We start from the raw sequence: 24,732 nt of genomic DNA on the forward strand, positions 1-24,732 counted from the left end.
GGACTAATGTTCCAGTTCAGGTCCTCAACAAACAACATTTTACATTTACACTCATTGCACGTTAGCGCAGGAAGAAATCTTAGGGAACGCTGTGCCCAGCACACCCATTCAAGAGAAGAGAAGCTCAGGGTTGTGGGCCCCCAGACATGGAAAATAAACACACGTGTGATATCTAAGGGCTATCTAAGTCATATTTATAGAGCGATATCTAAAGATTGTTGTTGTGGCTTTGTAATTACTGAAGAGGTTTGTAATCCCAGATGAAAGCATTCATTGATTCCAGGATGTGTAGCCATGACCTCTATGGTCAGGCAAAGCATAGTGACAGTGCTTTATGTAGACCAGTTGTCTCATAACTGGAAAGAAGCTTTTATTCACTCAATGTGTAATGATGAGCATGCATTGGTTCTAGGGCATGTGCTGGGTGTTGGCCGGACAACTCTGAGCCAGACGTGAACTCTGCTCTCGGGAGACCTGCAAGTGCTTGGTGACCTTAAGAAGGACCCACATCACAAAGCTTCAAGTGATACAGGCGGTGTGCTCTACTGAGTTCTGGAGCAAGTCTCCTTCCACAGGTGGCCCCTTGATCGTCTGTCCATCTGTATCTGGGATGCCACCCTCAATGATTCCATCACACACACCAGAGTCAATGTGATTGGGCATAAGAGCAGTGGGGATAGAACTTAGAGAGAGCAACCATTTCCGGGGAAAGCATGGTGAGGTGAGGTGGTGGGGCCTTGAAGGAAAAATAGGATCTGGATGTGAGGGGCAGAGGGAGGGTGGGGAAGGAGGTTCTAGGAGAGAGGGTCAATGTGCCCCAAAGGTTTCTGAGGGCGTTCTTCAACCAGCAAATGGACCAGGAGGGTCCAAGCCCAAAGATGGGATGAGGGGTTGCGGGACGAGGCTTCTATAGGCAGGTGCTCAAACCAAATGTCTATCGATGGATGAACGGATAAAGAAAATGTGGTACATATATATAATGGAGTATTACTCGGCAATCAAAAAGAATGCAATCTTGCCATTTGCAAACTATGTGGATGGAACTGGAGGGTGTTACGCTAAGTGAAATAAGTCTGTCAGAGAAAGACAAAAATCATAGGACTTCCCTCGTATGAGGACTTTAAGAGACAAAACAGATGAACATAAGGGAAGGGAAAGAAAAATAATACAAAAACAGGGAAGGGGACAAAACAGAAGAGACTCATAAATATGGAGAACAAACTGAGGGTTACTGGAGGGGCTTGGGGGGGGGGATGGGCTAAATGGGTCAGGGGCACTAAAGAATCTACTCCTGAAATCACTGTTGCACTATATGCTAACTAATTGGGATGTAAATTTAAAAAAATAAAAAATAAAAAAAAAGTATTAAAAAAATAAATCTATAGGGCAGGTGCTCATAGAATGGCCCCAGCGTGTTTTCCCAGTATTTTTCATTGTCATGTAGATCAGGAGGGGACTGACAGATTCTGTTACTGAAAGAAGTTAGGCTGGCTGGTAAGGAAATAAATCATGCTACACTCCAGGAGGACTTTCGAATGGGAATGAAAATTGTAGCCCACAGAGGGAATCTTCTGAAGCGGTTGATGATTACTGTCCACTGATGGTATAAATTGAGTGTATCATCTCCTCCGTTAAGCCTTCCCTGTCCACCTCTGGGACAATTAGTTTCCGTCCGTGCTCCCAAAACACAAAGCTCTGGGACAAGAGTTCGGGACTGACCACAGTGTGTCCTGGCAGGTTCTGCTTGTCTCCACCGCGGCTGCCCTGGGTCATTTGAGGGCAGTAGCCCGGCTGGTTCGTTCCTGGATTCGTGGTGACCCGTAACGGAAGCCTCATGTATGCTTCCTGGTTCCGTCTGTATAATTAAACCAAGTTTAAAATCTGGACTTCCTGAATTTTTGTTCAACACAACCACACCATCTCCCATTTTAAGTTTCTGGAAAGAAACCACTCAAACCATCAAAAATATAATTGGCTCTTAGATGGCAAGCTTGTTCAGAGCCAGAATGGTGTATACCTCATAGCATTAGCAAGGCGCCTGGCACCAGTGTGCATCCAGTCAATGTCTACAAAAGGCACACCGCGGGGCCGCAGCTCATGTTGTCAATGCCCTGCTCCAGGTCCCCTTAGCCCACCTCCGAGTCCCTCTGCAACTGTGGCGGACAGTTCCCAGCCACTGACAGCTTCTTGTATAAAGAACCATAGGAACATGCCCAGCGGCAGGGAAGCCTGGATGTGCTGGGGATTTCATGCCCCCTCCCCCATCCCCCACCGCCCGCACCCTGGGACAGCCTTCAATCGATGAAAGAAGGGAGTCAGTGAATACATGCCCAGACACTGGTGACCTCTGCAGTCCTCAAAGGGCCCTCCCAGGACTGAGTCCCAGTGGCCCATTGGGGCATCCAGTTCTGGCTTTTCTCCCATCCTTGCCTCCCACCCCCTCCCCTCATCTGTGCTTCCTGGGGGTCATCTCCTAAATGAACTACCTGCACCCACATTCTTGTCTCACCTTCCTCTGGGGAGGAACCCAGGCCAAGACTGGAGCTAAATAAATACATGAATGAATGTTGAATGAATGAAGGCACACAGGAATGGGTGCGTGTGTGGAATGGCGGAAAGACAAGAGGGGTCTGAGAATGAGCCCTGCACACCCCACAGTCTTCTCTGGGCTGCTCTGGGGCCAGGCTGGTGGAGGGGAAGGCTGTGCGGGGCCTTCCTACAGCACAGACTCAGGTAGAGGCCCGCGTCTTGGTGGTCTTGTGTCTGCACCGCCACGGGGACCACGAGGCCTTTGTCCCAAAGATGTGAGTATAGTCGGGGACCGGCACTCAGCCGGGTTCCCGGAGCATGCTTCCACCTGGAGTCCCAGGAAAGTCCAGCCATCCGTGCTGGAGGGAGGGAGAAAGACAGGTGTCCTCCACACTGCAGTGAGACCATGCGTGTTTGGAGCAGAGTCTTGCAAAAATAACACGGAGGCCCAGATAACTGAGATGGGAGAGGGGAATATGGAGAGCGGGGCCGAACGAGGAGAGGATTCGGCGCCTCTTCCAGATGGCTCCTTCCCACCCCCCACCCATTTTGATACGAGGACAGGAACGCATCATGTACCTGAAGGCGGAAACAGAAGGCTCCACCGAAGATTGGACGGAGAAAGCCAGACGCTGCGGAACAGCCAGCCTTCTCCCGGGACCGGCTGTGAGCACTGCTAAGAATAGACCCGGGCCAGGACGGAGTCTCTCTCCGCAGGAGTCTTGGGAACATTCTAAACTCGTGCAGCCGAGCCCACTCGCCGCAGCCTGGCTGGGAGGGGGGCTCAGAGCGCACGGCCTCCACCTCTGCAGCTGCGTGCAGAGCAGTCCTTTCTGGAAGCAAATGGGTCATCATTTGCAGCAGGAACATGGCCTTCCCTTCCTGTGGCGGGCTCAGTCACTTTGCATCCCCGGAATGATTGCAGTCACTGTGTATATGCCCCAAGTGTCTACTGCATGCATCGTCTGTGCCTGGCACTGAGGGACGCAGGAGAGAGGAAACGTCCCTGCCCTTGGAGATCTGGAGTCTGCTTGCTGACCTAAGACCATTGGATGGGGCGGGGAAGAGAATCCCGGGGAATTCACCTGGTGTGGAGCCGGGAGAGAGACTTTGGCCGATGGCGGAGGCGGGTGCAGAAATAGGACCCCGATGGGGGGAAGCTGGGCTGCGGAGCCAGGGAGGAGAGAGCTGGGGGTGTCCTCGGGCTCCAGATCTTCCCAGGAGACCGCTAGGTGGTGTCTATGAAGCCAGCAGGGAAGCGGAGTCACAGGCCACGTCTGCACCAGGCGGGCAGGGACCCGCTGAGTAGAAGCGGGACAGGAAAGGGAGTGCGCTCTCTCGAGAAATTTGGCAATGGGAGATACGGTCAGTGTCGGGGTCAGTGGAGCGGAAGGTCAGCGTGGCAGGCTGCTAGTGTGGGGGTCGTCCGTGTCACGGCCACTGTCGTTTGAAGAAGCGCATCCCCTACACCAAGTCGCACAGCCGGGTGGGAGCAAGTCCTGGCCTCCGGCCGACACACAGCAGACTCCGGTGCTCCAATCCGGCCCGTCTCTGGAAACCCCCAACCCACCTGTTACGGTAGAAAATCGAACGCTCCTTCAAGAGTTACTCCTCGAATAAAATCCTGCAGTTTGAACAGCACCAGGCCTAAGTGGTTTAGTTTTTAGAGGCCGGTAACAAAAGCTCATGGATGGGGGCAAGGCTCACGGTCCTCAGAGGAACAGAGCCATGGCTCTGACCCCAGGAGCCCTGACGGGGCAACACTGTGCGCACACCGTGGGCCCGAGGATGGCTCTGTAGAGCTGCTGTTTGTGATCACATGCACTTGTTAGAGGGATGTTTGCTGAGCACCTACTGTCCCTGGTGTGCACCGAGGAGGGGCTGTGTCTGGTGTCTTAGGCTCCCAGGGGACACCAGTTTGGGCACAGGAATGAGGACCCTGACCTTGTCCATGCATTCCTTAGTGCAACTTTCAGACGTGTTTCAAGAGCCTTCTCTGTAATAGGTATTCACCGGGGCTGCCTCTTGTGCGGAAGCTGGGTCTCTGGGAGGAGATAAAGAAATAAATCAACGTTTTTAAGGAATGTCATCTCAGAAAAACAAAGTCCAGTGACTTTACTGTGATTTCCCCTGACGTAAGGCCTCAGGCTTTATCTACCACTCTCTGGTAGAAGGGGCCAAGGAGGAGAGAGCAGCAGGGACCCCCACGCTTCACTCTACCCGCTGCCTTGCAGTTGGTGGGATTTAGGACCTGCCATCCCCAGAGCGGCTGCGTGGATGTCAGCCTGACAGGCACCGTTAATGCCTCCTGGGCCCGATCAGCTTGTCCTTCCTCCCTGAATTCTGTTTGCTGCTCCTGACCAGTGTGGGTCTCCTCTCCTCTTCATCTTTTAGAAATCCAATTTTACAAGCTGTTGGTCTTGAGTGTGGACTGTTGCATTTTATTAATTTGGAAAAATATTATTTTTAATGACTCCTGTAGCCAAAGCTTCCCCCGCCCCCAGCTGCCGCCCACAGGGAGGACCCCTTTGTTTGGGCTCTTTTCGTCATCCGGAGCACGAAGGGCCTGTTGTGGGCAGTGCGTGGCCGCACAGCGTTGCAATTAAGCGTCCTGGCCTTCTCCTCGGGCTGTCACCATGAGAGGGGAAGCAGTACTTTTGGGATTTTGTTTTTGTAATTTACTGGGCAGTTCTTAGCACGCCCAGTGATCCTAGCACGCCCAGTGATTCCTGGTGGCCTGCATGGACCAGTTCCACTCGCTGACACAGGAGCAAGATGGAAACAAACCCTGTTTCTAGACTGTCTTTTCCATCCTTGTCTCAAACGAGGCCATTTGGCCTGCCTCCTGGGATGGAGTGTATGGTCGTGGCGGGCACTCTAGAGATGGTTCCTCGCTGCCCAACGTGTGGCAGCTGAACCCCTTTGCAGGTTCCTCTGACCGCTCACCCTGGTACCCAGCCTCTGCTCCCTTGGGTCCACCAGCTTTATCTGTTTGCACGCCCCCAGTTCGGTGTCCCTGGAAGCTCTGGCCCGTCCACACTGTTCTCTGTAGCAGCGCTTCAGGACTCAGTTTAGACCCTTCTTCCCCTGGAAGCCCTCCATGGCTCCTGCAGACCTCAGCGGTCCCTCTTCCTCTGAGCTTCCATGGCCTTTCTGATCCAAGTCGCGTGGCTTGACCACACGTTGGCCTGGGCTCCCTCCACTGAAAGGACCAGGGACCAGGCTCTCAAATCACTCTTCCCGTGCATCCTGGGGTGTCCAGAATGGGAGGGGAGATCACGAAGGGCTTGCTGTGAGGTTGACTGATTGATCCAATGATGGCTGGCTGAACCTGTGGTCTGTGTAGTGGGGTGGATTGGTGGCTCTTTGAGCAGAAAGTGCAGAAGGATGAAGTTGCAAACAATAGGGAAACAGATCTTCCTAGAGGTCTCCTGCCTTGCAGGTGGGGTCCCTCATGTACAATCCCAGAACTGCAGACCTGGTGACATGGGGCAGTAACCTCCCAACCTGCCCCCGACCCACCGATCAGCATGGTTTAAAGAACCCTCTTGCCACTAATAAGGTCATCATTTAACTGATGGCTGCTTTCTCTACCAGCGGCCCCTTAGCATCTCAGAGAGCCTTGTGTGAGCCTAAGCAAATAATGCCTGATGCTTATTTTTGCGTATTGGCTCCCCCCTCCCCCCACTGGTTTAGGACGGCATTGTAATTCTAATGGCCCCTTCTGAGGACACTGCCATTAAACAGAATGTGTTATTTAAATCGGAAATAACAATGGCACAATCTGTTAACTTGCTTATCTTTATTAGACATCGGTCAGTGGTTAAGTACACGCGGGTTCAGTGCCTGCTGCTTCCTTTCCTTTATCGTGTTGGCTTCTCTTCTCTACTGGGTTGGCTTCTCTTCTCTACTGGGTGGGAGTTCACGTGCGAATCTGTGTGGAACCACGGGAGCAACTCAGATTCTTTCGTTGGTCAGACCCGAACTTGAATCCCAGCCGTGCCTCCGAATCGGTGTGCGACCTTGGGCGGGTCCCGTGGGCTCATCTCTGCGGGGCTGTCGTGAGAGCCACGCGCCATGTGCCGGCCACCCTTATGGCGGATGGCGATAACGCGCAGGCCTGTGCGGGTGAGCGGTGGTAATGGAAGGACTCGGCCTTTCGGTTCACTGCGGCATTCCCCTAAAGTAGATCATTATTCTGTATGGAATAAATAGTGTTATCGGGCTGATATGCTTAAGGCTAATGAGCCCATGTCTAGCATCTGAGAAGCCAGATAACAAGACATGTTTTTCTCCATTGGCTTCTATTGATGTATTAATTAATGAAATCCAAGATTCCCCTTTGAGCTGGAGGAGTGTTTAAATCACTCCCGAGCTGTACGTGGCACAACTTCTCTCTTGCTCCCAGGTGCTGCAGGGGGCTGGGAAAGGGCAGCCAGGTCTTCCTTTCTGGCCTTGCTCGGGTGGGAGTGGGCGCAGGTACCGGCCTGCGTCAGTCACGAAGGGCAGCCCGGAGGGCCGCCGGAACAGGCTTGGCTTCTGCTTCAGCCCCCTCCCTTCCTTTGGCATTTGCCCCCTCCCTTCCTTTGGCATTTCTGCGCCTTCCAAAGTGCCCCAAGATATGACCTCTTGACTCCCTGTCCTGATACTGCCTGAACACCTGCCCATGAATGAGGTTGTGTGTGAATCCCGGGCAAGGCTGTCCCCACACTGTTGGCTGGTTTGTTTTCAGGGATCATCTACTATTGCAAGTGACAGCATGGTAAATGTCACAGTGTTGGCAACAGATATGTTTGGGTGGAAGCCTGACTCTGGCACTTAGTATCTGCACAAACTTACTCAAGTTGTTGGAAGTCTCTGAGCCTCAATTTCCTGGTCTGCGAAATGGAGATGAGGAGGAGGGGCGAGGGGGAGGAGGAGGAGGAGGAGGAGGAGGATGACTATAGTATATCCCAAAGGGCTGTTTGTGAAGACGACAGGACCTGGACCTGTCATGGGCAGCCAAGTTCCTGTGAGAGACTCTGCATAAGGCACATAATTAAGGGTGACAGCGATGGTGATTATTTGTAAGGATGATAGCGTAGCTTATTAGATATGGAATGAGGGGAATAAGATTGGTAGAAAAATATTTCTTAGAAAAGTGGAGTTACATTATTTTTCCTGCCTTCTAGTAACTTTAGCTTCTCTAAAAATCTGTCGAGAACATACCGTAAGAAACCTGCTTCCATATTCAAAGTCAGTGTGTGATTAGCACCTTATTTTCCATACAAAGGAGAAGGGCATTTGGGAAAAAAAAAAATGTTGTCTTCATCAGTGGCTCAGCTCACACTTCTTTCAACAACCCTGCCGAGAATATTCATTTGCATCTCAGCCCCCGAAGTAACTGCTTACTCTGTAGCCCATAGTTAAACCTGTGCCCCTGTTCCCCATGGCTAATGTGCGCCTCACCCGCCGTTGGTGAGCGTGCATCCCTGCACACCACGCACCCCGTCCAAACCTACAGTCCAGCGAAAGTGCTTTGCAGCCTGCTCTCGCACACGCGAAAATTCCCAAGACTGCGGCTGTGACCTCCCAACCTGAAGGAGCAAGGCAGCCTGGAACATTCCACATTCCAGCTGCCCTTGCCCACTTCCCAGGGCCTCTGGGAGCAGGGTCTTGGGGGAGCACCGTAAGGTGTCCTACGTCTGGCTGGTCTGTAATCGCACAGCTGTGACCGGTAGCACTGTGGTGGGAAACGTGCCCTGCAGGCCCCAGGGCGCTCCAAGGTGAACCTCCGCGGGTCTCCTCTGATTCCTCGACTGATGCTGGACAGAGGGCACCACGTGGCCTCCACTGGCTTCCCGCCCATGCTGCAGGGACACGGTGGTGATCAGCACCCGGCAGCGTTCCCCAGCCACAGCCCTGCAACCTTTTTTTCACTCTGCATTTCGTATCCTTATACCTAATGTTTTGTAACTCAGATTCTACTCTATTTAGAATCAATAACCACTTAGAATTAAAATTCGAGCTGAACTAGAAACCATAAAAGCCCCTGATTATTTCATTAGTAATTTGCTAATTGGCATTAGATATTTAATTACACATTCCAAATATTTGATGAATTATTTCAGCTCCACGTAGAAAGCTGGTGATGGGGACTACATCTTGTAGAGGGATAACTCGCGGGAAGTGTGAGTGTCTATACGTGCCCGAAGCCCGAACAGCTCATCTAAGGATTTGCTGTTTCTTTGAAGGAGCCCACCCAGCCCGTCATTAAGTCTCCCGTGGCATCCAGCGGCCTGAGCCTATGCCTCCCCCGGGCTGCCTTCAGCAGCAAAGCTATCAGTTCACCCTTTACTTGCGGAGACATTATCTTTCCTGCTTTGATCTCCTTCCCACAACAGAAGGTGATCCCCCCTCCCCTTCTTACCCTCCTGATGGGCTGTTTCTTGACGTGGACAAGAAGGAGCCCACCTCTTACCCCGCACCCCTCTCTCACCCTGTCCCTTGTCCTCCCCGGTCCTCCCGCAGCCGGCCCTGTCGGCATTGGACACCAGATGGCCCCCACAACCTTCTTAGAATGGATTTGCATTACATACCACTCCGTCTCTGGCTCCCTCCCTTAAGGTGTGGGAGTGCTGTGTTTCTCTAGAAGAAGAAGGAAAAAAAAAAAGATAATTTCAGTACAAGAAAAAAATGCACAAATGTTCATTTCTGTTTCTTCTGGGATTCTTCTGATGATAAGTGGGCACTGAATTCATGCAGCCCCAAAAGCGTGTTCTTCTCCCTCACTGTGCCTGGGACCCCCGTCTACTGGGCACCAGCCTTATGGACCTAAGTCTCCATGGGATGATTCATAAGTGAACTAGAAAGATACACGTTTAAAGCCAGGTGTTTGTTCTCAATCTGCCTGGCCCTCTGCAGACATCGGCTTGTCTGTCTGTTGTGTGGATAGACTGACAGCTGAACTGGACCTAAAAAGCAAAATAGCACAGCCCCTCCCACACTGTGCTCGCTCACCCCGTACTAGACCAGGGGGAGAGCAAAATACACTTTTCACGATCGCACGTCGGATCCTCTGTTATTCTCATAACAGATTGTGGCAGGCCATATGTGGCACTTCCAGTGACCGTTGCGGAGACACCCAGGGAGGATGAACAGACAGTCTAGGAGAGAGAGCTGCGTCCCACCCACAAACCTGTAATACAGATCAGAGGGAAGGAGATAGCTCTTAAAGGGCCAGCCGTGCCCAACTTGGTGCCTGTGGAGGAAGTGCGAGCACTGTGCCCACCACCTCCTCCGGCTCCATTTGTCACGTGCACGAAGGTATGTCGTTGCAATTAAATTAAGAACTCCGATAGCCCTTGCTTGGAAGAGGCAAGTGCCCACTTCCTCCCCGGCAGGCTTGCTTCAAATTAGGTGTGGTCATTTTGGGATGTCTGTGCCGGGAGCCACAACTGAAGCTTGAAGACCCCTTCCGTGTCTGGCCACCATGGCTCTCAGGAGGAAGGAGAAGGAATGAAGAGAATCAGGTCTGGGCACTTGCCCCAGCTCCGCTCCTGATTGGATCTTGACGACGTTACTTAACTTCTCCGGTGGCTCCGTTATAAAATTATAAGATCGGGAGAGTGTTTCCTGCCCAGCTCCTCTACACAGGGGATGGGTCCGCTAGAGATGAGGTCTTGGAAAAGTCACAAGGGCCAATCCCAGAAAGGCCAGGGAGGTGGAGGGGGCGGCGGATGTTGGCTCACTGGGTCATTAGCTTTCCCACTCCTTATCTGGCTGCTGAGCTTTAAAATTTATCTGTATTTTAACCAGCCTGTGTAAATAGATATACCAATTTTTATGAGAAGCTGCCTCAGATCCCTTTGGAAATAGAGTAGGTATAAAATAAAAACCAATAAAGTAATTTTTCAATAGAAATCTAGCTGCAGTGATCAACACAAGGGAGCCCTTTTGCTCCTCTCCAGACCTGGAGCCACTTGGAAACAGTGATGCTTCCAAAAGCCTGACGTTTGTCCTGTCTCTGAAACTCCTGGATGAGTGTCATGGAGGAGAAGGCGCGAGTCTGCATACATCAGCCTTCAGGCATGTTCCCCACAGGGCTCAATCCAAGCTCTTAGCCCTGGCCTCTTTTCTGACCTGGCCTCCATCCACACCACAGCCCCGGGGGCCCCCCCCACCCAGAGCTTCCTCACCCTGACCTGACCCTGCTGGCCCCTCTTTCTGGGCCACTCTAGCATTTCCAGCACTTCCCAGACCCTTGGAAGAACTAGCTCTCATTTGCTCAAGATCGTTGAATGAAATAGAAAAATCCCACAGTTTACTTGGAAACAAAGGACGGTCTCCAGAAAGGGCTTTATCATCTGGGTAAATCTCAAAGTCAAGGTGTGACAGGTCTGATGAACAGATGAAGCTGGCTTGCTTGGCCTGGCTTGCTTCCTTCTGCTTTCAATCCTATAAGACCTTGAGGACCGCAACAGGGCAGTCTCCTACAGGGAGCCTTTCTGGATCACAGCCAGAATGTACTCCGGGGTCTCTGTCACTTCCCTCTTGGACATTTATCCCCTCTCTTGGGTAATGTCAATAGTGTGGATGTTCTTTCCTTTCGAGGGACTGATAACACCTCGCTCTGTGTTTGCCCCACAGCCTAAGGCCTGGCACAGAGGAGGGGCTCCGTAACGACTTTGGTTTTGAATGAGTCGATGGATGAAATAAACTGCAGATACTGTTTTTTGAGAGCTGGAGAAGGAAGAGGCCTTTGTACTTTGGTATGTCGCTGACTGCCCTTGGAGAGAGCACAGTGAGGCTGGTTCTACATATGCTCAATGTCAAGGCTTGTGCCTCTGGACCCAGATGGTGAGTTGGAAGAAAGTAGCAGGAGGAGAGGTTGGGGAAAAGGCATTGCTGGAAAGGGCAAAGCAAAAAGTCCCTCTCCCCTGATGAAGAGAGCAGACATGGCCCTTGGAGCAAGCCTTCCATTTGGACAAGGTGAAAACAGTGGTAGCTGGTGACACAGAGGTATGCCAAGAGTGGCCACCACGGGCCATACACTACCAAAGACACTCTTTCCATGCAGTGTTCCAACTATGTGTCCTTATCTTTAGGGCCTTTGAGCTTTTGAAGTGCCTTTCTGCCCTGGAGACCGGCCCCTTGGGGTTGGGAGCTTGGGGGGGAGGTGGGTAGAGGAGAACTTGGGACATCGGATTGGGGGCAGAGGGGAGCCCAGAAAAGGAAGTGAGTCTCCAGAGGGGAAGTCTCCTGTATTTCAATAAAAAATTCCTGATTCCAGATCAGCTAGTGTGTGGGGACCCAGATATCGGGTTACCTATTCTATTCGCAGCTTGTGGGTATGCACAAGGTCACTGCATCTAGGGGATAGTAACAGACAAGAGTGCATCATGTTTCCCAGGTCCTGTGGACACACTCACACACACACACACACACACACACACACACACACACACGCAATCACACCCACACTCACACACATACCCCAAGGTTGTAGAGAAGATGAAAGGCAATGACGTGACCTGGTCCCTTGAAACATCCACCCTCCTTCACACACGTAATACTGTGCCAGGGGGTCGGCAAAAATGTGGCATTGTCTCTGCCCTCCTGAAACTGACAGCCTGGTGGAAAAGACATACATCAATCAAATAATCAAACACACACTAATCACCAATAAAGTAACCACCTTTGCGAGGAAGGAAAAAAAAAAAGATACTTAGTTGAGGAGAACAGACAGTATGATGTCGCCTGACCCAGTTTCAGGGAGGGCGGAGGTCAGCTTACGCCTTACCAACCACACTTCCATATAATAGAGGAAAATCGTTTAGAAGTAGAAGTGACTGAGGTCATTTCTGCCTTCTAAAGATAGGTGTCTGTAGGGGTAGGTGACACAATTCACATCAGCGGGGAAATAACTGTGCTTTGTTCCCCAGGCTCAAATTTGGAGAAGGTGGCCTGGGGACCAGTGCAGCTGCTGAGCTTAAGAGCGAGCCCGCACACTGGCCAATGGTGGGCAGCGGGGGGCTGGCACTGAGTCTGGGGTCAGCGGGAGAGGCGGCCGGCCTGCTTGGTGTAACAAAGTGCTAGGACTTATTTATTGGAGTTGCTGGAGTAGCAATAAAATAAGGAGAGAGGGGCATCCTGGTGCTAAGAGAAAATGCGAAGTCCAAGTTTGTGGAAAGGAAGAGAGAAATCTATTACTGTGTGTTAAATTATCTGCTATGTGCAACTGCTATAAGCCCTGTGCTCCCCACTGCCTCCCACCCCCCCAAGCTGATCACTCCTGCCCCATTAGTGAAGCCCTCTGCCCAAGTGACCTCCAGGAAGCGATGCTCTGTGTGGAGGTGAAAGGGAGTTTCAGAGGAACAGGGTTTGGCTGACTGTAAAAAGCAGAGGGAAATAAAGAGACACGAGGAGCTCCCGAACGTGGCTGAAGCCGGAAGTCCTGAGCCCCAAGGCTCCTCAGCAATGATTCTGGACCTGCCCCAAGTCACGAGGTTGGGGCTGGGGCTGATGTTAACTTGACATCTGGATTACATTAAGGGCGAGAAGTGGGGACGGAGGACCTTTTTATTTGGTTCTGCGGCACCAACGCTACGGCCGTAAAGGTTTTAGGATCCGAACGCCAGCTAGATTTTAAAGAGGAAAAAAAAAAAATCAGAAATCTAGGATTGTTTTCAACGAAAACCTTTCATTAAATCTGAATGTGTTCAGCAACCTGCGCTAAAGGCTACAAAGTGGGGACAAGTGGGTGTCCTGCTGACCCTGCTTTGCTGAAGGACCGGCGACCATTTGCGACCAGCGTGCCACTGCTGGCGTCCCCAGGGTGGGGCTGTGACACTTGAACGCTGCTTGTCTTAAAAGGTTCTAAAAATGGTGCCCCATGGTGTCCGTGCACAGAGCTCGAGCTCAGCAAATCCTTTGTGCACAGACTGAGCAAGGTAAGGTCTGTCTGCTCCTTATCTGAATTTCTCTTTCCCAACTATTTAAGAGCAAGTTAACAAAGGCTGCTGGATCTGAAATTCCGCTGCCCCCAAATCAATGTGGTGGACCCATCACGGGCCAGGGTGGGGAACATACGTCCGCTTAGTACCTTCAGGCTGGCTGTGGCGTCTGTTGTCCCCAAGGAGTCCAGAGACAGAATCTGCCCTTGAGAACCAGAAGTAATCATTCAGTAGGAGGCTTATACAGCGGCCCCCTTGCCCTCGCAGGCCTAGTAACTCTTTCTCCTGTGCATTGTGGCGGCAGCCTCAGCCTCTACCCATCAGATGCGGGTAGCACCCCCAGTCGTGACAATCAAACATGTCTCCGGACACTGTCATATATGCCCTGGGGGAGAGGCGGTGGCAAGTATTGCCCCTGGTTGAGGCTCAGGGCTCTGCCAGAGGTAAGTCCCAAGAATCTGCCCTCAAGGAGCTTAACGTCTAGGATAGAAGGCAAACAAGGAGCCGAGAGCAGAGGTCACCGAGTCCGAGAAACCAGGAAAGAGAAAAGTCTGTATCTGTGGCCTTCAATACCTCTCCGCATGATTTCCATTCTGGCGAGTCCTTTCTGCTTTCTCCTTAACGAAGGACTATATTTCTGAGGTCCCAAGTGACACATTCGACTCATTAAGGCTCCTTAATTCCCACATGAATTATTGCTGGAAGGGTCTGAAGGCTCAGGATCTCGCCTTATTACACCGGTAGTTATGAGCAGTAACTATGGCCTTTATTACAACATTCAGCACCAGCCATTAAATTCGAGGCATGAAAATGATTATTTCACCCCCAAATCTACTCACCACTGGAACATTTCCATGCATGTTCTCACGCCAGCCCGGGCCTGGGGACCACTCAGGACACAGGCTCTCTCGCAAACGCCCCGGCCTCTCTGCTGCCACCCCGGATTAGCTGGGGCTGCCCTTCAATTGCTCCTCATTCTTGGCCATACGGTTCAATTTCTAAGTTTGCTTGGGTGTTGGCATTCGGTAGTGTTTGAATAAATACAGCAAAAGCTAATGCTGTCACTCTCTGCCATCTCACCAAAGGATCTTTCTTTTCCCTACAGAAACGCAGTAGGGCTAAAACCTTCCTTGTTTAGCTTGGGGCTAAACACACCCAACGCGAAGCGGAAAAATCATCTAATTTTTTTCAATGAAAGCCTGTGCCAGTCAAAGACATTCTTACCTACTCACACTTAAGAGGCATCAAAAATGTACAAATACCGGAATCCTCAGCCTCGACGGGCAAGTTACCGCGTACACGATTATTAAAGGGAACCAACGTAAGGGACAGCGTGAGGAATACCTTTGAAATATCAATGAAACTGTGGATACTGCTTTACTTTTGTGTTTTCGATTTCCCCGATAATGAGGAAATTGTCCCGGTTTTCACTGGGAGAAGTTCTTAAAGGTTTGCGAATCTGAATAGTAATGCTGCTCAGTTGTGGGGAGTGTAAATACCTTTTGACAGATCTGGTGGCTTCCATTTTGAGCCCCCTGTGGAAAAACGTGAAGAGCCAGTCCCAAGCGGCCAGGACGCCCAGCACTGTGGGGGCTGGTCTAGCGGGAGGGGAAGAAAGAGGCATCCTGGTCACCAAATCTTCCTCTCCCATGAAAGAGTTAACAGAAAGAAATAAAATCAGATATGTGTAGCCTCCAGACGTCCATTAAAGTGCAGAATGCTGTTTTCTATCACAGATTATATGCCAGATGTTCAAACTATCTCTAATCATTGCAGATGTAATGGGGTAGAATGTTGCAGTTTGTGAGTTTACTGGCATTAATCCTATATACTGCACAAGGGAAAAGATTTTAAATATATAATTATATCTCATTAATACTCAGGTTTTATTTCCTTTCAATGGAACAGGACTTATTAAAGCAACCATTTACCGCATGTTTTCTTTCAGTATTTGGCTCCGGCATAATCCTGTGTGCATTCGACGTGTAAATATGTACTAACCTGGGTGCAGAAAAACACCCAGGAATGGTTGGGAGGCCGCCGCTACCAAAATTCACTTTTATATGCATGAGATGTTTTTATATTGTAAATTGATAAGAGGGACTTAACCGCATACTTTCTGAGTTGCTACTCGGGTTCTCTTCACGCCGGAAATATTTGTATTTCTTAATTTGAAAGGAAATTGCCTGTGCTCTGGCTTTTTATTGCATGTTGGGAGAAGGAGCGCCCTGGGCTCCAGAGGGGGCCTGTGTGGACGTGGGTGAGAGCAGAGACCCTGCTCAGAAACCACATTCTCCTGGGCCCTCGTGGGATCCACCCCAGGGCTGAGAAAACTGAGGGTAACTGGGGTTTTGTTTTCTCGTTCTTTCTTTTTTTCTCCCCCCTCCAGATAATCGCCATGATTAGGAGGTATCCCAAGCAGGATGCTGGAGTGAGGAATAAGGAACTTCCCTCCTGAGCACCCCACAGCCCTTCTCCCCCACGAGAAAACAGCAACCTTTTCACCAACTAACTAAACGGGCTTGTAATGATGAACAGTGGCACCAGGCCATCTCGTGGCCTGGTCAGTCAGTGACTGTCCTTTCCGGCCTTCTCCCCCTCCACTGAGGATCCCCTGCTCCAAGGGTCGGGGTCTTTCAGCCCGGTGCACGCTGGCCCCGTGGGTGAATGGATGCACACACTTCGAGCCGGGAAACGCTGGGGGATTGGATTTTCAAAAACTCCGCTTTTTCTCCGGACTGACTCTTACGTCACGTACAGTAACATATCGGATTATTCTGGCGGTGGACCCCTGGATGGCAGGGACGGTGTCCGTCTAGGTCACTCATCCCCTGTGCCCGGGACAGCGCCTGACACATAATGGGCTCTTCCTACCTCTTCCTTAAATGAGAGACTAAAAGAATAACTTAATGGAGAGGGCAGGCCTCTGGGGAAGAACTGGGTGGGGCTGAGAGTTGAAGACAACGTCCCTAGCCATCATGGTTGGTGTGGAAGAGAGTTTGATGGATTCTGCAGTAATGAGATTGACGAGACAGATGGTCGCTGCCAGGCACGCGGCACAGGCCAGGGTGATAGAGAGGCGGCGGCTTTGTGAGAACCGAGCAGGAGCCTGGGAAGCTCGGCTGTGGTGTTAGTGCCTTGGGGGGTGAGACGATCATCGGGTGGAGGGTCGGCCCTGTGCCAGCCTGGGACAGAGCGGCCGGGCGAGCAAAGCTGAAGACGCCGGTGATGGAGGCTCCGGAAAGCCCCAAGGGGGTGTTGTGGGAGGCAAGAGGGGTACAGGTGCAATCGACGGGATAAGGAGATGGGGAGGGCCGGGAGGGGCAGGGATCCGCACGTATCTCTGGAATGAGTCCAGCCCATCAAACTCTACCTACTTCTGCTTTTGTTTTCTCGTTTTATGTGTTTATTTTATTTATTTTTTTAACACTTAAGTTATTTCTGGATGTACACTCTCAGTCTCTCCTCCCCTCCTTCCCCTGCCGGGCGGGACACGAAGACCAATAGGGAAGAAGGAAACAAAACAAAAGGGAACCCCAGAGCGTGTGCCTCCTGGGAGACAGAGGTGGGCGGAGCAGATCCAGAGTGTAATTGGAGGGAAATGTCCGCCTTAGAACTCTGTTAAAGGAGGAGCCGGTGGGGGTGCGGGGGGGGGGGGGGGGGGGGGCTAGTCTTCCTTCTCTTTTCTTGTTTTGCGGGCCCGAGGAAGTCAGAACTTAGAGCCCAGAGAAGCAGACTGGGGAGAAGCTGGGGGCTAGAGCATATGCCCCAGGGTGGGAGGGGCAGGCAGTGCAGGGGAGCAAAGTGTGTAAGCAAAGCAGGCCACTGCCTACCGGGAAGTCCCCCAGGGTGCTACTGTCTGCCCCCAGGGCCAGCGGTCAGCCATCCCCACCCAGGACTCTGGGGCCAGACTGGCTTTTCAGAATTTCCCAGAGTGAGGGCCAAAGGGCAGAACCTTTACAGCCCTTTGACGACAGTCACTGGATGTGGTATGACATTGGTTGGGGTGGTTCTCTGCCGCTGAGACCATTCTGGAAGCAACCGACAGCTGGAGGTTGTACACTGACCTCCCAGAAGCTGGGGCAGCAGGCCCTTCTTTGCAGGGGGTCCGGGCAATGAGTCACCTGCCCTCCACTGTGTACCCCCAGGCTGTTCAGGCTCCCTTCTTCCTATAGGTTCAGGGAGCGTCTTCCAGAGGATCCCTCTGGGTCTTTCTTCCCGAGGAAAGTCGAGAAGAGGAAGTTTAATGAGATACACTGCAGCCCCTGCTGCAGCAGCCGGTCTTTGAGTCCCAGCTGATACCCCTCATCTACCTCGTTCTCCCTCCTCGGCTCTGCTCAGCCTCACTTAGCCCCGTGCTCGTCTGAATGGCTGATTTGGGGGCCTTTACCTAAACCCTCACCCTTAAAGGGTCTGAAAGTTCGAATTTCCAGTCACTGTGCGTTTCTCAGACCGGGGTCACTGCGCGTTTCTCAGACCGGGGTCACTGCGTTTGTCCCTTTACCACCATAATCGGGTGCGGAAATGCCAAGAATGCCCAAGTGCATCACCTGGGCTACCCAACACATTCCTCCTCCTCCTGACGATCAGGGTCAGTCGCCCTGCAGGATGGTGGCTGCTCTTCTTAGCTGCTGGCCCACTGGCACAGGCGTCCGAAGTGCCCCGGGGCAGTTGCAGCTAGCGATGTGGTGGTAGGGCTCTCTCTGTGTCTTCCGGGGGAAGTGTGCCCCCGTGGGAACCAGGATCCTTAAAGCTGCAGGGCCTTGAATTGCATCGTTCGGGAAGCATCATGGGTCACTGGGGGTGATGTTAAGTAGGGCCATACCTACTGCACCTCCTGGGTCTCTGAACCCATGTATCTTTCGTGTTGGGTACACAGCTTTGTGTGTGTCTTTGATGCAAAGCGTGGCCTGCATCCAATAGGGTGGCTCTTCATCCGGGTTAAAGCACTACCTTTAAGACGGCACTTTGGCGGTGCCTTCCGTAGGTTGTTCCTGCCTTCTTTCAGCTTGCAGGTGACACAGTACCCGATGCACTAGAGGATCCCATGCTCACGAGTCCACTACCCCACCTCCTTCGTTATAAAGTTAACCCCCTGGTCTGAGGAGCTGTTTCGTGGATCCCGTCCTGGGACCTCTAATCCCGGGACATAACCTCCAGTAGTGATGTGTCTCAGGCTTTGCGGGCAGGAAAGGCGACTCCAAACCCAAGATCCGTGTTTATTCACGTCAGAAGGTATCAGTATCAGTAGACTCTCCAGGGCAGACGTGGGCTAACGGAGTCAATTGTCACCATCTAGCTGGTTGCTTTCCTCAGGGGGTGGTGCTGTATCTGGGGCAGTGTTTGTCTTTATTGCTGTTGGTCACGTTGAACATTTGGCAGCAGCAATAGCTTTGGCAAATGGAAGTCTGTGAGTCAACTTCCATGTGCCTGAGCTGTTCCTCTTACCCGCAGCACAGCCCTGGGGGAGCTGATGAGAGGCTGGCTGATGTCAGCTGGCTATGCCGTTTTGTCTCCTTGGCCATTTAGTGTCCCTTCCATGGTGGATGTCTCGAATTGAATTGTTGGGTACCTGGCCCTCGGGTGATTGGCGCGGGGGAGTATTGGCCCAAGATGTAAAAGACTTATGAGAGCCTAATAAAGGAGATGGCGGGGGTAGAGGGTGGGGGTGGAGGTAGAGGGTAGAGGGTGGGGGTTTATTTGCGTATGAAATACCATGCTCCCAGGGCAATAGTTTGCTCTCTCTAGGAATTAACTAGCTCCAGGAAGGGGTAGTCTCTCTAAATCAGCGAGAGCAAAGCTCTCATCTCATGATGTCAAAGCATCATAAAATACAGAAAAAAAAAAAATTAAAAAGATATCAATACACTAATTTTTCTTGTTCCAGATCCCTGACCGTCTAGCCTGGCTGTTTTTACACTGCCCACGAATCCGTATGTATTCTAACATTGGGCTACCTCTTTGTCCGTGCAAAATGGATGGCCAGATCGGCATTGCCTACATTCTGCCCCTTGAAAGGATTTCCTGTCACCACTGTCTTTCAAAGTCATTCCCGAATAGGGCTATAGTACAGCTGCTATCCATTGTCATCTTTAATCCACATACCGAGCTGAACCATCTGTGAAAGAAGCCTAGGCTTTTTCTTCCTCTGTCAGATGGCCATAAGGGATCCCCTGAAGTCATAGAGTGAGCTCAGAGAGAGAACGAGAGTAATGAGTGACGCGGAGGTCAATGCTACCTGCTCACGCAACTTGCTTGTGTCCTCTGGCCCTGCCATGCGTGGATTTGGATTAGACACTTCCATCCCCCAGAGAATATTTCTAGGCCCACCGGAAATCGTGACAGAGCCCCATCACTTGGGGCCTCATGGTCAGGCACACCATTTTTATCAGGGCCAGTAGTTATCCTGGGACGTGTTTTCCAAAAGGCATACTCTCTAATGCAGATAGTATAGTCTTGACCCGAAACTCTAGGGATTTACATTGTGATTCTTGCTTTGGGCTACGCTGGTAATTAAGTGGGGATGTGATGGGAACTACCACCCTGCATCTCTTAGAGTTTTAAAAGGAGCACTAATTTCTGTCATCTCCCTGGGACACAATGTTACTGTTTATTTTCTTGATGGGGCGGGGGTGGGGGGGATGGTTACAGAGGCTTGCACTTGGCCTTCCCCATTAGGATAGCTCTTATTCCACGGGCAAGGGACTCAGTGTGACGATTTCCCAGTATATCTACCCTGGCATCCATTAGAGGGTTGGGGAAATTATCACCATAAGGTCTGTGAATCCACTGGAGCCAACGTGAAGCAGACTTTGGCCAGGACTCCACTGATTACATGTTTCTCCTATATCTCTCGTTACCAGGGGACTGTGGCAATTCTTTGGGCCTCCAGGTATCCATGTCAACTCAAATCCTGAGCCCCACAGTCTGCCAAATGTTTGGATATTTCCCTTTCTCCAGGGCACGGCGCAGTTCCCTCCGGGGAAGAGCTGGAGGGATTATTCCTGGGTGTACTTGCTATGGTGTTGCAGGGTTCCCCCTTGTTGGGACATGACTTTGTCTTCATTCGGTGCGTTCCAGGTCTGAGGATTGGACAAGGAAGCATGGCTTTTTAGCGAGGAGACTGCCCTCCTTCTTTTTATCATCGGTCTTTGATTTCTTTTGATGGTACAAATTGAGTGGTGTCCCGGTTGGTTGCTCTTCTATTTTGCCCCCAGGGACACTGTGTTCTCTTAACCATCTCTGTAGCTCAGCAGATCAGTGGCCTTCTGACCTTGCCACTTACTACAATAATTATATCCTCTTGGCTTCTGACAATGAAGTGTCACATTGTGATCCTTCCTCTATTGTTTAAGTGTTCCATTGTCCCCCTTGCCCAGTTCTGTAACAGCCTCCTCTACCAGTAGCTGTGGTCTAAAGGAGAGCTACCATTGAACTTCACAGGATGCACTCCATAGGCCTCTTGTGAATGGTGTATTTTCCAGACTGGAGCATAATCGTCTGGATTGTAGGCCTTACAGAATATATCTGTTCTGGTGTGCCTTCTTCTGAGATCCTTTTCATTCCTTCTTCCACTTTCTGCCATGGCAATTCTGTCATTTCAGCCTCGTTCAGTGTCGGTCTTCGCTTCTTCTGTACTCCTAGGAGACATCTTAGTAACGCATTTCTCCATCATCAGGGATCTCACCAAGGTTTGAAATCCCGTGTTCTGAAAGAGTGATCCCAAGTTGACAAATTGCGTCTAATTCAACCTCTTGCTTTGGCTGCCTTCTGTTCAAGCACTATCAGTTTCCAAACTCATATGTAATCTCCTGGCTCGAGCAAATATATGCTGGATAGATAGGTCTTGCATTTGGCCTAAGTCCCTTTTCCTTTCTTATCAGAGCCAGTAGGACCCCAGCTGGGCTTTGTTGTGATTTAATCTTAGTGTAGGAGTGTGGGAAGTAGAGGTCAGTGTTGAGGGACCTGTAGCTCATGATCTAGGAGAGAACTTGGCATTGCCTGCAAACAAGGGGAGGGGTTACCTCTCTGACAGGGAGGGGTGGGTCCCTTCTGCAGGTTCAGAGAGTTCTGGGGAACCTGGAGAGAGATGACTTCTCCAGATGTTTTTCTGATGTCCCCATCCCAGTGTCAAGGTCCATTTTTTCCCAAGTGGGTTCTAACCTTGGCACAGCTAGCTGTCAAATTGGGGACTGGGAAGCTAACCTTCTGTGGAGATCAGCTATACTAACAACTCCATCCAAGACCTGGTCTTCACCTTCTCCACCTGCCCACGGCAAGAGATGAGCCTTTGTGTATGTTTCCAAAGAGGCCTAGTGGCTTCACCATAGCTTCCAAGGGTGGGTTAATTGCTCTTATCTTTTCCTTATATTTTTTCTAGATGACAAGTCAATGTAGCGGAATTCCATTGCGCTTTTGGTTATTATTTCCCTCACATTTTTCCACTACCAGATACCAGCAAAGGCACTCCCTTGTATACACATGTCATCTGCATTCAGTACCTATGAACGTTTTGACAGTTGGGCCAACACCTACTGGGAGCGATGGGGTCCTTACTGCCAGTGGAGTAGAGATTGCCAGACCCGGCTTCAAAACCCTACCTCGGCACCTACTTCCTCTTGGATTACTCTTGTTTCCACTTGGCACGGGTTGGGTTCTCTGGGAAGCAGACGCTAAGGTGGAGCTTAGTGTCCCCGATGTTGATGAAAGGGAGCACTTGGTTTCAACACCTGTAGGAGGGTGGGGAGGAGGGAGGGAGAGAGGGAGGGAAGTGTAATTAAGCAGCAGGAGAAGCCAGGCTGCAATGCAGACTCAGGGACAGCCCATGGGACCCTTGGGGCTTGAAGAGGCCCTAAGCGTTGAGCTGAGATGACCAGGTCTTCTTACCCCTATGGTCATCGGTCACTGAATGTGGGATGCCTGGGAAGAGACATGATCTTGGAAGAGGCAAGCTGAGGCAATTCCAGAAAGAGCTTGTAGATGAATGTCATCTGCTGACTATATTCCCTACATCTAGGGCCACAAATATGGGGATCCTGTCATATCACGGTGTCCCCCACAACACAGGGTTTGATTGCTCTTATTGGCACGATATTTCCTCTGCCCCACACCCTGACCTTAGGTGTACCTGGCAGCTACTAGTACCTAGCACACAGTAGGCACATGCTCAATAATGAGCATTGCCAAATAGATGGAACTCGTCAGAATGTTTCCAGGGAACTATGTACAGAAACTGGCTCTGCTGAACAAGAGTTGGGACTCACTGAGATGTGGAGGTGGCTGGCGGAACAGAGAATTCAGAGAGTGCCAAGTCAGGCAGTCCTGGGGCTCCTGTTTGGCTCGTGCCTTCTGGGTGATGTGACCATGATGGCCGGTTCACAGGCCAGCGTCTGGGGTGGTGGCCAGGGTTGGACCATCAGGTAGGGATGGTGAGGGGAGGGCAGGTATCCCATAGCACTCACACTTGGCTTGGCCCGCAGAATAAACGGGAAACATCTTCGTTCCCCACAAACAAAAGTTGACCATTCGGCAGTCGAAGCCGGTCAAGCAGCAGATCCCACTGAGATAGGACTCCAACATTTAAATAACCTGTTAAATGGCTTTCATTGTCAATAATCTGATTTGCACTCAAGCAAGACAAGTTGGATGCTTTTGAATGGCCTCAAATACGTCAATATGTAACAAGAAGATAAGGAAGAGAATTAGGTTCAGCACCCAGGCTTTTGCTTTACATCTTTCATTTTCTTGGCTAGATTGCTAAATAGTTTTATATGGGACCAGAAATTGCTGCCTAATGCTAATTTGCGAATGATACAATCAGTGCTGAGGTAAATGATATAGAGAATTGATACTGGAATAAATTGGGATGTGTCCCTTTAAATAACAGTATCGACAAAAGTTTGGCACAAAGGGCAGGGGTCTTCGTTAAGCAGTAGTCGGTGCTATTTCTGAGGGAGAAAGTCTGGATTTAGAGAGATAGGCATCTGAGCCAGAGGCAGGCTGGCGTCCTGGCTCCTACACTTGCCAGCCCCATGACCTTGGCAAGGTATTTTATTTCTCTTAGCCTTCATTTCTATGAGGATAAGGGGATACATTGCATGTAAGATAGTTTCACAGAGCAACCAACAGATATTAGCTGTTATTGTTTATTATAATGGTTCATTTCCTACCTGTGGAACTGGCCGTTGGCCCTCAGGGAAGGTGGAGTTGGGGTAGCCCTGCTGGGGTAAGTCACATCTGCAAACGCTTCCGGTTTATTGCATGGAAAGCCAACAGGCACTGGGTCCTCTGGGATACGAAAACCCAGGCATATGCACGCTTACCTTCTTGAGGGAGGGTGGTGGTTACAATCTCATAAAATTCCATAAAGAGCTCTTTGAAGTTGGGGGGACATCTCGTGTTCCTCTTGAACTTTCCTTAATTCCACTGGACTCTTCCTGCCTCCCAAACCCCCACTGGCCAGGATCTTCTGGAAGGACTGGTAGCTCTTCTGATACAGCCCCAAGGCCTGGATCTTACACAGCAAAGCAGTGTGGTGAGGCTCTGACTTTGGAAAGCCCTGCCCCTCGTTAAGCAGAAGAGCCCTCCTTCCTCCAAATCCCGAAAGCATTTTGGACCTCATCTTCTATTTCTGTGCTATCATCATTTGGATACTTTACTTTCTGATTGTCCGTGAACTCTCTGACGGTGTATGTGGTATCTTGCTCAGCTTTCAGTGACCAACATGGCACCTGGGGTGAGGCAAGGGCTCAGTAAAGCTGGGTTGAATATTCTATGCCCAGGGAAGAAAATTCTGGCATGGTAGGGAAGCATCCATTGGGCCATGATAACAGGCCATGAGAGGAAATTGGGGCAAATGGGGTTTCACCTTGCTTCGTTTCTTCTTGTTTTGCTGTTGGCTGGGTGCCTCAAGGCTGAAAGATGGTTCTGTTTGTTTTGGTTCCTGTTAAGTATTGGCACTCTCTGATGGAGGTATTTCAAAAAAAAGAGGTGGCTTGGGGAAAGGATGTTTAGAAGGTGCTGCAATACTTTGTAGAGAGGATCCCAGCCTCAGCTAACTTTAACATGGCCACAGGCATCACTCCTGAGTTTAGATCAGTTCTCCTGGGGAACTGTGGTCCCTAAGCAATTCTGAGTGTTTGGGTTGCTATTTGTTTTGGGTTCCTTATTTTCGGTCGTAGGAGTCACCCTTGGCTATTTGAGCAGAGCACTGCATGCCTTGTTACTGTCATTACTGTTATTATTTTGAGCCCATGGCAATGGGTACATG

The 24,732-nt window shown here is 50.8% G+C and overlaps 1 long non-coding RNA gene across 1 annotated transcript; it reads right to left on the reverse strand.

The window, feature by feature from the left end:
- Nucleotides 1-356: 356 nt before the first annotated feature.
- On the reverse strand, nucleotides 357-3,311 carry LOC147573504 (uncharacterized). The gene is made up of 2 exons (XR_015244830.1): nucleotides 3,109-3,311; nucleotides 357-1,855 (listed from the first exon to the last, which is right to left on the reverse strand). It is a non-coding gene; the product is annotated as an uncharacterized LOC147573504 (long non-coding RNA).
- Nucleotides 3,312-24,732: the final 21,421 nt, after the last annotated feature.

This window comes from Puma concolor, chromosome E2 (assembly GCF_028749965.1).
Source record: "Puma concolor isolate L17-30 chromosome E2, mPumCon1.1.hap2, whole genome shotgun sequence".
Lineage (NCBI taxonomy): Eukaryota > Metazoa > Chordata > Mammalia > Carnivora > Felidae > Puma > Puma concolor.